The sequence below is a fragment of the Anser brachyrhynchus genome (assembly GCF_964034855.1).
Source record: "Anser brachyrhynchus genome assembly, chromosome: 14".
Lineage (NCBI taxonomy): Eukaryota > Metazoa > Chordata > Aves > Anseriformes > Anatidae > Anser > Anser brachyrhynchus.
The window spans coordinates 14,330,754-14,348,047 of NC_137709.1; the positions used below are offsets into that span (position 1 = coordinate 14,330,754).

At 39.1% G+C, this 17,294-nt stretch overlaps 1 protein-coding gene across 6 annotated transcripts in view; it reads right to left on the reverse strand.

The window, feature by feature from the left end:
- Window positions 1–17,294, reverse strand: part of RANBP17 (RAN binding protein 17) — a 159,972-nt gene that overhangs the window by 75,931 nt on the left and 66,747 nt on the right. The window lies entirely within an intron of this gene.

Genomic DNA, 17,294 nt, shown 5'->3' on the forward strand with positions numbered 1-17,294 from the left:
TATTATAGACATTTACAAGAACCAGCAGTTTAATTTATTCTAAAACCTTTCCCTATTTTTGCAGGAGAAAAGTACAGGCACACATGCCTGCTGTTCCAATCTAGCTAAAGCATTTGTAAGAGATCACTTACACACTGTAAAATGTGTTTTGTGAATTTTGGAGCCAATCAGCTTTTAAGCGCCCTTGCAAACATTTCTTCCCACAAAAGAGAGAGAAAATTTTCACATTAAACTCACTTTACAGTTCACAGAACAAACCTGCCTCTTTTCAAAAAAGTGTTTTATTACCAAAGTTGCAAAGGGACGGAGAAAACATTCTTTTGTTGGTCTCTGTCCTCAGTGGGATACGATTCAGCACTGTCCCTTAGCTTCCACTTTCATGTTGCTGCACTAGCAGTCACAAACTCTAGAAAACCAGGTACTCCTCAGGCATTCAGTTTTGTGTTCTCCCTTCCTGGGGCAGCCAAGTAACTTCTAGTTGTATACTTTCTCCCTCTACTTCAGATCCATGAGAAATTACCAGCCGAGTTTTCCCAGCACCCCAGCTACCAGATCACACTGCTGTTTTGATGCAATAACAAAGACACAGTACACACCAAGTGTAATTTTTTACTTACTGTGTAATCTTCATGCAGTTTTTTTAGTAGTTTTAGTAGCCAAACATTTAGTTCAGATAAAAATGTTTATTTGGATTAAATCAACTTGAGAAATAAAAGGGAAATGAGCACTGCAAAACTTCACAATGCTCTGCAACTCACTCGAGCCTGAGCTCTAGTAGCACTGCTATTTGCTTACGACTAGGCTAAATGCAGGTCGGTACATTTCATTTCAGTCATTTCAACCTTTAGTGATACTAAAACAAGTATTATGGGTTACATGTAATTCTTCCATATTACGTGATCGAGTCAAGTATCACCAAGGTCTGAAACGCAGCACCGAGCCCAGCACAGGCAGCCTCAGCTCCCCAGCAGTGAAAGCCTGGTGCCATCTAGCTGTCAATTTTGTTCGCCGATATTATATATTCTACACAAATACCAATGAACGTTAGATAACTTAATACCTATGTAACTGTATCTAAATTTGCTTGTACCAACTTCAGTTCTGCTACTGATGCAATGCTACAACTTTGGTTAAAAACCAAACCAGCAGTATTCTACCGCTGAGGAAGCCAACAAAAAAATAATAATTGTATCTTCATGTCCCCAAAACTTCAGTTTTAAATTGGAGCATAATGAAGGCATGAGCAAATAAACTTGCAGCTGTAACCAGAAATTGCATCAACATCAAGGATTTATTTACCTAACTTGTAAGCTAAAATATCACCTTTTGTAATTGCATGAATGCAATGTGCTGTGACAGAAGTCAGTAGCGAAAGGACAATCAAAATATGAAAAGAAGGCACATACTATTTTTCAAACCTTGCAAAATATCAATTATCACACTGTAAATGCAAAGCTATGATTTGCAGTAAACCGCAGCTACGATAACATATTCAAGTATAAAAGTCGTATCTTCCAATCTAAGAACAAAAAAAAAAAAAAAGCATCCCTAAACAGCACACTGCTGAAATGGAGCAGCTGCAATTTTAGCGACATCTCCAAATTCCCTTCCTCGGGAAGGGGAAGGAGAAGGGGAAGGAGAAGGGGGAAGGAGGAGGGAAAGCAGCCGGGCGAGTGCAACGGGAGCACTCGCTCTGTTGGCAAACGGGGCTCTCAGCCACGGCTGAGTTTAACAAATAAATACTAAACCAGCAGTCAGTGTTGACAAAGAGCAGTGCTTTAATCCACAATTATCCTTGTAACTCTTACTACTCCTTTTATCATCCATTAGCTTTGATTCCCATTATCCCATCAAGAACTGTGTCAACGCTTTTGTCCCTGGGGATTTCCCACAACTACTAGGATCTGACAGCCAAGCTTGAGTGCTAAGCAGGATCATTACCTCTTAAATCCACTTATCTGATCCACTGAATAGTAAATTGAAAAGCTCATTAACAGCAACAATCTGATTTGTTTTCACATGTGACAGGGTCATTTCAAGTCAGCATGAATACAGTGCTGGTAATAAAAACTACTACCCGGTCTGTAATGTGACAAATTGCAAGCTAAAATAAACGTGATATTTTAAACACCTTCTTCAAAATCATTTTCAAACCGAAACACGCTCTTAGGATGTAAAAATAGAAGAGCAAACAGCCCCCAACCACAACAATGAAATGCCCTTAGACTTTTAAGCGCTATAAAAAATTAATGATAAAGCATTTTGGACAGATAATAATAAAAAACACTTCAGCAACAAAGACCGTGCTGTGTATTCAAAAGGAGGAGGAAAACACCGTTGAAAGGGGTCATAAAAGGATGTGGAATTGCATGTGGAAGTGATCTCATCCTTGTTCGCATCACGGAGCCACGAAGGTGAGCGCAGCGGCGGAGCTGGGGAGGCTGCGCCTGCGGGACCGGGACGTGCCCAGGCGCCCACCTGCTGGCTCGCCTCCAGCCCAGGCCTCCCCCTTCCTCCTGGCAGCGAGAAAGAAACAAGGCTATGTTTGCAGTTCCCCCTGGAGACTTCGAGTAAGGAGCAGGATAATTAACTTTCAGTAGGAAACAACCAGTTTAAGACTTCTGTAAAGCCTTTACACAATTATTCCCAAATCCTTACAACTGTGGGATTTGTAACCTCCAATACAAACCCTGCATCGACACACAACGCTGGGTGAGCACGCTGTGGTATCGCCACAAAATGTGAGCTTCTGAACCGTCAAATATCACATCACTATCATCATCTCAATGTACATCGGTTATGAATTAAAGTGAGAAATCCACAGAAGTGGTAACATGAGGCTACAACGTTAGGTAAGCTTCACGGGTACAAGCACATAATCAAAGCCCTTAAAGCAAGCTGGGCTGATACCACCACGCCAACCCAAAAGCAATAGCACTGGTTGCAACACTCACAGGTGACGGCAATAGTCATGGGAGTGACAATAAAGAAGAGACCAGCAAAACACCTTCAACAACAACAATTTCAAACATATTAAATCAAAAATTCATGGAATTGCTCAGGCTGGAGGAGACCTTTGGGCTCACTAGGCCCAGCTACCCCCGACCGACCGCATGCCCCCACTAAGCCGTGTCCCCAAGCACCACCTCCACACGTCCCTTACACACCTCTGGGGTGGGGACCCCACCAGTGCCCTGGGCAGCCCGTTCCAGTGCTCGGCCACCCTCTGCAGGACCAAATTCTGCCTGAGGCCCGCTCTGGGCCTCCCCTGGTGCAACCTGAGGCCAGTTCCTCACATCCTGCCACTTGTCACCTGGGGGAAGGGACCAACAGCCTCCTTGCTGCAGCCTCCTTTCACGTAGTTGTAGAGAGCAACGGGGTCTCCCTAAACCTCCTCTTTTCCAGACTAAACGACCCCAATGCCCTCCCTCAGTCGCTTTTCCTAAGTCTTGTTTTCTATCCCATCCACCAGCTTCCTTGCTCTTTGCTCCATTTCACAGAATAGTGAAATAGATTTGTGAATAGATTTGTAAAATGAAAGGCACCTCAGTTGAATTGGGGCGTTTAAGGGAGCCAGCAGGTTCACCAGCTCTGGAGCCAGTGAATCTTTTACCACCTAGCAGCTTTACCAGTTATCCAAATCACATAACCTTACACTTCCCAACTACTTGAACCCTGCCTGCTGCATTTCAAAAAGAAAGAGAAAATAAAATTGTGGAAGCAACACTTTATAGAGCAAAACATTCGCATGTAAATACAACTTCAAACAGAGAAATAATGTGGTAATTACACTAAAACTTTATTTCTCTGACTTCTCTACTCTTTGGCCCTAGATATGTTTAACTTTGCTTTGTCTTTAAGGTCTTCTCTTTTTGGTGCTCTCGTTATAACTCTGAAGAAGCTAATTATGTCAATTCTTAAATGTGAAGCAGATTACAGAACTGGGAAGCTCAGAATATGAGTTCCTAAAGGTTGTATGGCTATATAATGACAGTCACAGAAATTCAATAACAGCACTGTATGGAATGTACTCAAACGCACCCCATGAAACAAATTAAACCAGAGCAATGAATCTCTCACACTGTGCAAATAAGAAAACACAAGAAAATGTTGGTTTCTATATGTTTCATAAGGGCTATTATAATGAATTAAGATTTTGGATAATGAATCTTCAGAAAATTACAGTAAAGTTATTACCCGTAGGCACAGCGTAAATGCTTAAGATATTATAACTTCCTTGAAGCTCTGCAGGCCTTGCTGCAGAGAACTATCAGTGTAACATTAAAGTATTTTGTCATGAGTACTGAGGGCAAAACCAGACCTTAACCGTATTTGCTCCAAAACTGATAGCAACTGCATGGGGACAGCTGCTGCCGAAGAGGCTGGCGTGGCTGGGCTGGAGAGCAGCTCCCCACACAGAGCCTACCCCAATTCTGCAGGCAACTCACCCAGTGTCTGGGCTACCACAGCAGCTTCCTGGGGGTGCCACCCCACCTCTCTAATACCTCTGCACAAAACCCACTCAGCTCCATGCTAATCAAGAGTTTCTTTCCAGGCAGAATTTTCACCGATTTTTCAAGCTGAAATCTGGTATTTTAAATTTTAACACACGGAAGCTCCATTACATGCAGCAGAAATCTAGCTTCCAAATTGCACGATCTATGAGAAACTGAACTTAGTCCCCTAATTAATGGATCAGAGTGCCAGATCAACAACTTTTGCCTTCGAACCAAATTAAGGGCTTAAAAAACCTTCACTTTTTTATCTCGTTCACAGCAGAGGAAACCTTGGTCGTCATAAAGCCTCCACTCCTGACCAGCTGTCTTAAAAAGGTAACATCTGCAAACACTCCTAACTCAGAGTCTAAGCCCAGAGGATAATCTGTTGTTATATAGTTAGCTCCCTACAAGAAAAAAATCTTTAATAGGCCTTAAGAACTTGCCTCAAATAGTTTCAGATGGGATCTCTGAAGAGCAGATGAAGTTGGGCACTGCACTATACAAAAAGTAGGCCGTCCTCCACTCGGTGCTGCATGTGTTTGTAAGCAACCAGAGGAAATACGTCAGTTACATAAATGATACGCCACTACTGCCTTACCTACACAGCCAGCTTAATCAAAATACTGCATGAAGTTATTCCTCAGTTGACAAGAGACCTACCATAAAACAACATTTAAAAATTAGGGTATTGTTATTGCAACCAGGTGGAATGTTGTAGAGTAAGTACACTGAGTGGCTCAGTCATAGTTACAGATGCTATTTCCTTGGTAGTCTGCTGAAATACTGTGTCCCCTCGAGTCCAGACAGTACGAGGAATGAGCAGCTCCCTCACGGGATGTGTTCCAGGCCCCTGCTCTCTCAGCTGCGTGGAGCAGAGGATTCACAGGGTGTGGGTGTCATTCGCTCCCTGCCTCTTGCTCCATTGAGTGCCCGAGCAATGCCAGCAATAAACCTTTTCTTAAGTGGAAATTGGTCTTTTCATTTCAATGACTTCCTCTCAGCTTTTGGTTTTAGTTATTTATTCATTTTCCAATTCCTCTATTTTCTGAAAATCTTGAGAAAGACCTATAATTCTGGTGGACTTGCTACAGGAGCTGTACTACCAACTAACTGCTGTTACCACCAATGCAGCATGAGGACCATTCTCTAAAAAGAAATCAGTTTACCTGCTAGGTCTTAGCCAATTGTTAAAAAGGTGTTTAGCTTTGAAAGTCTTTAGACTATCATTCTTGTAAAGCACTGTTAGAGATTTCTAATTCCACAGCCTCTTTTTGTATTAATAGATGTTACTTTTGAACATCATCCCGTTGATTTTTAGTTTTCAAGGCACAGTTCTAGCAGTGTACAGCTTTGATGGAAAACACAGACACTGCAGAGATTCAAGCCATCTAGGCAGTCATCTATTTATTTTAATAAGAAAGTAAAATGCTGCTTTAAAAATCCTCTAAATGATCGAAATGAAACAATACCATATAGATTACAATACAAGAATAGATTTGTTCTTGTACCGGAGTCAGAAAACTCCCAAACCTGAAGTAGCAGTAATCTACATTCTTACTTGCCCCTGTCCAGCTTAATTTTATCCAGCTGCTTAATTGCATCTAAACAAGTGGCCCGCTCAGCATGCTTACGTGCAAGCAACTTGACCGTTTGATATCCTTTAACATCAACATTAGTTTGGCACTTAAAGACAAGTAATAAAAATCATAGCTATTTATTTAAAATTTCTATTTCTAAAACTATTTCATTGTACTGACTTGAGCATAGCTGCAGGTGTTATGCATCTCTCAGGATCAAGCCCTAAGCATACCAAATTTAGTGATATCACGTATTTTAAAAAGGTTTTGCACCGGAGCTGTACATCAGTGCTTTTTGCACATTTATCCCACGGCATAAGGAGAGGTGTTACAGCCACCACAGCTAATACTAGCAATTTGAACAACCCTCTTTGGCAAGCCAGAAATAAGATAATTGTTCAACATAGGCTGGCTCTTCTGAAATACTGGAAGCATTGCCTGTAATTATAGACATCTGTCATTGCTAGCCACTCAGTAGTAACCCTGACATCAATATACAACTATAACACTAAACTGCCTGCAGGCATAGCAATGGAAGCCAGATACGAGAGGCGGGCAATCATCTGCCTCATCCAAACTATCTGTCAAAGGTTCCTAACCACAAATAGCTCTTACGTTTTGTATCCTTAGGATAATATGTTGATTTATTTTAGATCCTCTAATATTTACAGTCTAGGCCATCTACTAAAATAAAGAAACAAACCTTATGGCTAATGGAGGCAGTTACCGTTCAAAATCATCACGAAAGGTCATAGCTCACCACTCAAATGTTAAACACTGATGGCTGTTTTGAACATGCACCTGTGTATAAACTTCCCTCCTCCCTCCTCCAAAATCATACATGATCATTTCCAACTACAATTTACATTGATTGCTCTTCTCTTATCAGCCAACACTTCATCAAACAACTTGAGGAAATATTTACATTTTGAGCACCTGGAATTATCTTTGGAAAAATGCACACAGTTTGCTGGACATACCATTAAGTTCCAGTGTCCTGGGGTTCACCAGGTCAGTACAGAAAATGGTTGGTGTTTTGCAGAATTATCTTTAACACCCAACTTTGAAAAAGGAATTAGTATTAATCATATAAAATATGTTTATGGATTAGATACTTCATCAGCTCTTAGCAGGAAGCTAAATTACACTCTTGGCCAAGGAATAAAGTTTCTTGAAATTCACAGATAAATGTGGATCATTTCATTTTAATTTTAAGGTGAAGAGCATGCTGAAACCCTCAATCTCTACTTTTTTTGTCTTCATTTGAAAATCAATCTCGGAAAGGGGCAAAAAAAGATTGTAGGTTTAAACTAATTAGGAATTAACATCCTTACAATTATCATAATTTGTTATTAACAAAACTGTGATTTCTTAGTATGATTCACAACAGCCTCTGCTGAAGAGAAACTATTAATTACTAGACAGACAGTTAGCTTACAAGTGAGCTGCATTTTAAAAACCTCCTTTAAAATACAATTGCTAAATGCCTTACAGTGCTGTAATGTGAGACAGGTTCAAATCTTATTACTTCACTGAAATTAAAACCTAAGTTTTAATACTGTTCAAGTCGAACAATGATTCCACACTTTATTGCTTTTGAAATCCCTTGATGATCATAGGAAAAAATGCCCTCGAGAAAAAGAGACTCTGTTTTCGATAAACAGAAAATACAGTTTGCACTCTTAGCCTCTTTGTCATCACAAAAAAAGGATTTAATGCCAATTCTTTAAAAAAAGACTTTTTTCACAAAATGTGCACCTTGTGTGCCATTTGTAAAATCAGCTCACTTTCTTTTATTTATTACTGCAGCGCGGCAAGGCAATAAAGCAGCTACTGATAGCTAATAAATTACATGCCTTTTAAAACAATTCTCCAGCTACAAAAACTTGTAACTACAAAGGCTTACATTTACATGGTACATCGTGTGAAATGTCTACATTTATGTTCTATTTAACCACATAAGTAAAATCTGACCCTTTATTAAACTGCCAACTTCGAAGCACAGGTTACACATGAGATTAAACAAAGGGTAACTTTTTAAGGCTCTCCTACGGATTTACATAATTAAACGTAAAATGCAACTGAAAATTGGCCTAAACAGTTCAGGTGCAAGCTATTTTAAAAATTAAATCCATTTTTAAGTATGACCTTCAAACTACCTTCAGGAAAAAAAAGTGATCACACATTTTTCCAACTATTGCACGATAACAAACGTTTACCTCTAAATCTAAAAATTGCATAAAGGTTTCAATAATAATAGCAACATATTACTGCAATATAAAACAATAATTTTCCATCACATACCATGAAAACCAAGATTTGTATTTTTAATTAAAGTCAATATCAGAGCTTTGGGAAAGCATTTTTTGGTTAAAACAGATTTGAAACAAAAAAGCCCTGCAGTCTTATTTCTTTAGGATACGTTTTAAATCTATATGTATCTACTGAACTCATTAAGCTGCTCTTAATGTTTTTTCTTTACAGCCTACCTACTAATTAGAGTTAATCTGCACAGAATGCTGAGATGCATTGTCTTTTGGTTTTGTATTGCAGTATTTTTAGGCTGATGTGCTAAACTATTTTCAGACATTTGTTTCTTACAATGTGACTGCCTCACAAATCATTAAACAAAGCATCACATTCTTTTTAATTGTCTCCATATCATCATGTATCTATTTAAGATGGGTAGTTCTATTAATTCATTTCCTTCACTCAGTGTTATTTCTATAACATCTGTGACTTTGGTACTGCTTTCCTCACAACTTTCCTCATTGCTGTAGTTCCAAAATGGCAGTTCTATGATTGAGCATGAAAACAAACCTTAACTACCTACTAATAATTAAAAGCACTTAAAATACAGCTACTCAATTTAAGAGAACAGCCCACAACACGTTAGTAAAGATGCTGCACGATTCTAAATTCCTCACCAGGCACACCACCAACATGACTATCAATCATTTTGAATGGAGATGCTGTGGGGCAGATCTTTCAGTCTGACTGAGCACTGCTTAATGCAAAATGAGATGGGAAATAGTTTTCAGACACTTCCCGCTCCCTTAATCCTCAGACCACTTTTTCCTATGGTAACCAAAGGTCTACTTTGGTAATATGTATTTTCTAGTGTTTTATACATGTAATAACAACTTAAGAATATTAAGACAATGACATTCATTACATAAAGCCAGACAAAATGGAGGTTTAACCAAGGCGGTTAAACCAACCAAACAGACAGCTGAAAGAGCAATGCAATGTCCCTGGTTACTTAATTCAGGTTAGTCTACTTGTGAGGATGAAATACAGGTGTAATTTTACTATGGTACAAAATAAAGAGTGAATGGCACCTGGCATAGCTATACCAGGAAGGTGCCCTGTGCATAACTGGATGCTTAGAAAAAAACCTCAAAAAGTGGAGAGGGAATTTAACAGCGCTTACAAACAAGAGTATGGTTCATATGTATAAATGCAACAACAGTGATATTCAAACATTGAAAATTCAACTTTTGAACGTATCGGCAAATGTAAGTTGATACAGAGGACACTGGAATCAAGCAAGAGCTTAGCAGAAAGGAATGGCACAGTCTCACCTATGCACACAAAGGGTTTGAGAGCTATATTATTATATGGAGACAGTTGTCTATACCAAGCTTTTGTTAAATTATCGATCATAAATGTAGCCACAACTTGACACAGCATACTATAAGTTAAGGACTTCCAAACATGAATGTACCATACAGATAAGTGTAAAAATAGAGCCTACTCTGGTTCACCATCAGGGAATAGAAATATAGTTACATTTATTGAAAAGCTTACAAAACTAACAAAAAACTAATGAAAGTGATCAATCAAAATTGGTGAAGAATCTTGATCAATAACTATTCTCAGCAATGCGAGAAGTTTCAAACTTCAGCCTCTAATGTTAAAAAGAGGGAGTGACACTGAACACTGAAAAACATACAGCATAAACTGTCTTGGCTTTGGCTGGAAAAACAGACCATCATCCAGGCTAAGAGGGAAAAAGACAGAAGAATTCATAAAAGACCATCACATCCAACACTTGAATTAGTCACGCTAGAGTGCAGACAGTAAAGAACACCATGCTTCATGTTCCAGAATCAAGAAGCGACACCAGACAACCTAACAGGCAACACCCAGAACAGCCAAATTTCATCCATGCACATCTTTGGGTCCTGAACGACTTGGAAGTGTGGCCTCATCATCTACGTTCTGCATGCACTTTTTCATGTAATGCCATCTTTTTATAGTATGACTGATAGTAATGGTCTTTAGTAATATACAGAGTAATATTTTGGTACATTTCGCTAACTTCTTAAGCAAACAAGATAACCAAATCTGTACAAACATACCAGGTAACAGAACACTGTCAGATATGCCTACACTCTACCACCAAACAATCTGCAATGCTTGAGAAGCAAAGCAGTCTGGTAAGGCTATGTACTATGAGGTGCTGACTCACATTTAGCTTAAGAACAGATATTGCAAAATTAATTTAACTCTAAAAGCACATTCATTTAGATGATTATGCAAAAAGCAAAAATTAATAATATTCTCACTGTTACTGGTATTCAGTAAATTAGAATGAAATTGGTTGTTAAAAAAAATAAAAATGCATAAACTCAAATGTAACTGTGCTGATAAGAGCACAACCAGTATGGGCCATTATTTTGATGCTACTTAAATCATCACCTCCTGTGCTTATTTTTTTACGAAATCTAAAATGATATTTAAAAATCAACTATACACGTTTCTACATATTTTCTGATAAGCTGTTATTGTGTATTTGACATCTATACAAATCATTTAATACTTAAATTGATATAAAAATCCTGCTTCAGAAATAAAACTTTTGTTCCCATAAGACTGCTTTCTCAATAGAGCTACACGCCTCAAGAAACAACTCGTCAGTGGTGAGAATGCTCTGGAGAAATAATATGGAGCCTTTCTCGTGGCCTCCCTAACTGCAGTTCTTTTCGTCCAAATTGATGCCAACTACTGACTGCTCCAACAAAGAAGATACGGACAAAACCTATGTGGAACAGGTAACTGAAACGTGCTTTTTTTCCTCTCCATGCCTCAGAAGAATGGCAGGTGACAGAAGACAGACAAGTGTTTGCCCTGCTGCGATGTTTAACAAAAGCGCATTCAACGCTGAGCAGAATGCTTCAAAAATGTATTCCTCGATTATAGCCTTATGCGCTCCAATTCGAGACTGCACTGCACTTGAAAGCCCCAGAGTAAGAAAAGATACCAAGTTATGGAATATAAAGCAGCGGAAACAAACACCGGTATCACGCCACATCCCATACAGGACGCACAGTGTGCTGGGCTGCCCCTGGCAGGCCTCTGCTCAGTGCTGGCGGGACAAGCCCAGTGCTGGGCCCCGTGCTGGGCTCCCCAGGACAGGAGACGTGGATGTCCTGCAACAAGTCCAGCAAAGGGCCACAAGGGATTAGAGTATCTGACACAGGAGGAGATGCTGAGAGAGCTGGGACTGTCCTGGCCTGGAGCAGAGAAGGCTCAGGGTGATCTTAGCAGGGTGTGTGTCTGATAGAGGCAGTAAAGAAAAGGGAACCAAGCTGCCTGGTGGCAGGACATGGGGAAAGAGGCACAAATGAAAATGTAAGAAATTTCATTTCAAAGAAAAACCAAAAAACCATGGGGCTTGTAGCCAAACGCTGGCACAGGTTGCCCAGACCGGCTGTGGTGTCCCCGTGCCTGGGAGATCCCCAAAACCAACCCAGCCCTGAGCACTCCAGCTGACAGCTCCGAGCATGAGGCCTGGACCAGACAACCTCCAGAGGTCCCTCCCGGCCTCACCTGCTCTGTGATCTGGTGATACCTTTGCATTTTCTTATAATACTTGCTTTTACGGTAGTTCTATTTCAACCACTATAAATTTTAACTTTAAATGACTAATGTTAACTTAAATTTTACTCTATTTTGAGTTTTTGCTCTGAGAATTACTTTAATCAGCTCATTAATTTACATGTTAAACTTTTACATTAAAAAATAAGAAATCCAGATTTTTTTAACATAACTGAAGATACATATAATAAACCTTTTGTCTTTCTTTAAATCAAGTTTTTTTAAATGCACATTTTCTTTAAATGTAGACTCACAAGTAGCAAGATTTTCCTGGAGGATTAGCCTGCATTTTCCGCACCACCAGAATGGCACAAAGGAACTGAAGCAGCGTTGCTGCATCATTGCAGAAACCAGTGTTACTAAGAACAAAATGAAATAAAATGAAGGTGAGGGAGCCCAGTTATTCAGTTTTCACAGAGCTGCACTTTCAGGACTTGCCCTGTGTCCCTGGTTTGATTCTTCCAGCGCTGTTAGCAGGAGGAGGCAATCAGTATTACAGCTGGCAACAGTGCCCAAGCCAGAATGTAGGCACACACCTTCAAACAGCACGGTGAAAAGACAGCCTATTAATACAAATGACACATAACCTGTCCTAGTATTCTTCCCCATACTATTAAGTCTTTATGACCAACAGAATAACAGCATTCAAATTCAGTGTAAGTGAAGGAAGGAAAGTAGTTAACTCTGACACTCTAATAACCTACATTTCACAGTACTGCCTGTAGCCTACGTACACCCAAAAGCATTAAATTAAATGGCTTGCTTAAAATGTACTTCTGTCAAGCTCAGTCTTTGAGATTTTTTTTCTTTTACTTCTCAAGATTATTATTTTTAAAATTCTTTTAATCTTTATGCAATTCAATTTTTAATATCTGCATGGTAAGTGTTGCATCTTTTAATCTAACGATGATTGAACTGGGACAGATAGGTCCTAGTAAGTCCATTTACTGTATATGCAAGACCTAGCCATCTGATTAGAAGTTCTGCAATGTTTCCCCTTGCAAAATACAACTCCATCATTATTAAAACACTCCATGCAAATATCTCAAGTATCCAGGAACTAAACCAGAAGCCTAGGTTAACAGGCTGGTCTTTCCGTTAGACTCCTTTTCACAGGAGATTAAGCCTGTTCTCCTGTCAGATCTCCAATCTGAACACGTACACTGTTCTACACTCTTGTAAACAATTAGCTATCTAAACTTAGATCACAGAAAATGCCACTAGAGGGCTCACATTATTATAAAGATATCACATCGTTTCTATGCTTACCAAAGTTTACAGAAATCTGCATTATTCCATTATTAAAATTCTTCTATGCACAGGAAAAAAACAGCACTGCCGAATGTACTATTGCATCGCAATTTAACTGACAACATACTCAGAATGGTCAACAGTCAGTTGGGTAGGTGGATGTCAAGTCAGAAGAAGGTATCTGTACTTTCTACACAAAACAAGCAGTTGAAATCCTTGCTTTCTGTACAACACAAATCACCACTAAACGCAGGTCACAGTCAGTGTCACATTACGTAACGTAATACTATGATGACATACTATAGATAGCCTTTCACATTTAACAGTGATTTTTTTTTTTTAATTTTAAATCCAGGTTTTATTGGAATGATTGTATTCACCAAATACAAATGTAACAGAGATGCTGTCTCTGAATCACTTCGTTAAGTAGGAACCATGAAGAACTGTACCCTGCACCATGATGGTCATTTCCTATGCTGTGCTATTTACTCTGGCAAGAGCAGATGGTATCGAGTGCCATGGCAGGTCAGGCCGTAACTGCCCAGTATCATTAGCTTTCCACATAAGAGGCCAACACACAAAACTGCAGCGTTTAGGACTACTGTTATACTTCTCCCACAAACAGAATAAGAGGCAGGATCTAGCTGGACAGGAATCAACAAAAAGGAAAAAAAATATAATATTATATGTATGGTCTAGATCGTACAACACGTTTTTATTCCTGTCCACATTAAACTGCACTCCAAGAAGACAGCAAAAAGATGGGATTGAAATATATCCATCAATTATGAAAGGAATTAGGTTGAAAACATTTTGATGCTAAATGATAGATTCTAAACAAGTATTTAATTTTAGAGCTAAATACCAGTAGTATACATTTTAGACAAAAATATTAGTTGACTGCAATCTGTCTGACTTTAAAAAAATCAACTAAATAAATATTAAGATTAACACAACAGTGTGAGAACAAAATTAACGGTCTATGGCAGATGAATCCTCTATTGCACCTGTCCTCCACTGTGCGAAAGAACATCAGCCTGCCACTGATTATTTCTTTTTGACATGATTTATCGCCTACTATTCTTTAAACTTGATAAAGCAAATTAATCTTTGATTGCAGGAGCCACTGGAGGTTGTCATTAGTCATGTAGTTTGGTGAGGCTGCATGTGTTTCATTTACCAGTCACAAAGAAATGAAAGCCCAGCAGCCATCACTGGCTGCTTCAACTGTTTTCCTGATCCACCCAAGAGAAAAGATAACAGAATTCAGTACATGGGATTTAAAGCAGCTACTCTAGAACTGACCCACATAAACAGAACAGAGTATTTGCTTTTCCAGAAAGAATGCAGATGCACCGAAATTTATGTTCCCGGAAAACAAACAGCTAATGAACAATTTCAGCTGATTAACATATTTCAATCTAACAGACCATTCAGTAGTATGAATAATATATTTCTATGTACTGAAAAAAAAAAAAATTGAATCCTTACAAAATTATGTACTCACCTAGAAACAGAAAAACTGTGCAAGACTTTAACAAATATGCAGACTGAAAAAAACCCTCACGCTTATGTGGATGCTGGACTGTCCACGTCAGACCCCTCACCTCTCCTGCCCCAGCACATTTTCAGCTATCTTTCCAACTATGCTCAGTCTCATCATAACTTTCCACATCCAACTCACTCTATGCCCACTTCCTCCCTGTGATTCCAAACCCACCTTCCCCGGTTCTCTGGGACCGGTGCGGGAGGCACCACCTCAAGCTAGGGATGAGTGGCAGAGCTGGACCACTTCACTGACCAGCCTTCACACCGCTGAGCAGAGTCCTTCTGGACAGAAAGCAACTCCTCCAGACCTAGCTCTGCAACAGCAAAGGTCTGAAATGCAGCTGCAACATCCCGGTGGTGCCTCGTAGCGTGTCCAGGAGAGCAAAGCAGCCTGAGCGCAATCTGGGGGCTGAGGGTCGGGGTTGTTCCCAAGCTTACATAACCAAAAAGAAAGCAATATTGTACAACACCTCAACTGCAGGGGGCTGGGAGGTCTTTCCCTGGAAAAGGTCTGGAATTATTGCCATGAAAAACAACTAGGAACAAACAGAGGAACTGGTATTCAGAGAAACTCCTCCAAATCAAAATGTAATGACATTTGGCAATCCTACTTTAACGCACAAAGCTCTATGAGGCAGGAAACGAATAGCCACTGTTAGCAGCTCCAGATGCTATTCTGACAAGTGCCATTAAATAACAGCCTCATATGCCATATGGACACAGACATGATAAAGAAAACATTCTTATATTAGGCTGTGTTATAGTGCACTATACATATGTTAAAAAATAGTTGGGCTCACAATTATTTATATATCATTAAATGTAATGGCACAAACCCTCACACTATCTAGGTGTTTCCATCTACAATGGAAAGGTGTGTCTTTTAAAGGTTATTACCTGGTGACACAGACACTGCTACTTTTGAAACTGATCAGGATTTTAACATGTAAAACCCAGTTATGGGGCTATACTGCCTACCTTGCTTGAATTTTATATTTAGGAAAAAAAAACAACCAAATAAGTAGTGTAATATACTAGCAAGCTTATGGAACCAGGGAACTAAGGAACATGACCATACAACTCAGCTCCTGAAATTTAGTGTTGCTGTTAATATTCCTATCAACATTTTATTATTACAGCTCCGTATGTAGAAAAAAGCTCGAGTTTTTTCTTCGATCTCTTTCTGTAGTTAAATAAACATTTCCAAATTGTTGTGAAGTGCTTACTCTGATGCATTACTATTTTCTCTTTTTTTTTTTCTTTTTTTTGCTTTTAAACTGAGTACTTGAATTTAGAAGTACTTATATGGAAACTACAGAAACTACAGTTTGCTACTAGATGAGTTGTATTGCAGAATTAATAGCAACAAACACATACAACTACAGGAAAAACCCTCAAAGTATCACCACAGGCTTCTCTGTAGTTAGTTGAGAAAGCAGAATAAACACTCACTTAATTGTGAATTATGAATAGTAGTTTCCTGTATGAAAATGCATTTTTAAAAGGTGAAAACCTCTATATTCAGTAGATGTTCTGTATTTTCCTTAGTTGCGCAGATAATTCTATGTTTATTTAACAGGAATACAAGTACAATAACTTACTATTCATATATAAATACATGCTTACTGTTTGGCTCCATTGAGAAGCTATAAATTTCATCTATTGAACATTAGCTAAAAAATTACATGTGTTTATCATCTGGATTATTCTCAGATTAATAGAGATAAATGACAAAACATAATCAGCACCAACTCTGCAACTTAATCATTGCATCTGAGCTATAGGAAACACTTAATTACTCTCATTTACTAGGTGCAATCTAATGAGAAGGCATTAGCCAAATGAAAAGAATGCAGTACAAACAAACAAAATAGTTATACCATCATTAAAAAGAAACTCTGACAGTGCAGGTGACAGCATATGCAGGATAAATTACCATAATGTCCTAAATGCTGAGCTGTCAGCATGCTAATGCAGTGATCAGATACCCTGGGAATCTCAGCACTATAGCTGTCAGAAACAGGTATCATAAATCACCTCTCTCTACTGTACTGCTCATTACCACAGCTTTCTTATACATGGTTCTCAGCACAATTCGGTACAGCCAGGAAAGAAACAGTCCCCTCATATAACACCCTAACGCATACCTGCTTTTGGCGTCCTTCAGCAAGGAAGGGAACACTTCGATAGTCTGCGTGCTAAAGTATCCAGGATCTACCTGTGCCTTTAGACTCAGTTTCATAATGATCGACAAAACGATCTTACTGCAGATTCCTGCCTTTTGCTTACAACAAATTACGAACATCAAAGCACCACAAAAGAAAAGCATGGTTTCTCCTATTTACGCAGCCACTTTACAATTAAAATAATTACTTGCATGTATTTGCACCTTGAAATCTTTAAAGCAACAAGCACATCAGGAAACAAACGTGCTCCAGCCAGAATGACGCACCCAAGCACGCAGGTTCGTGAGCCCTGCCTGCATGCTTTACCCTGATGTGCCCACTATGTGAATGTAGCAAACGTCACGCTCATT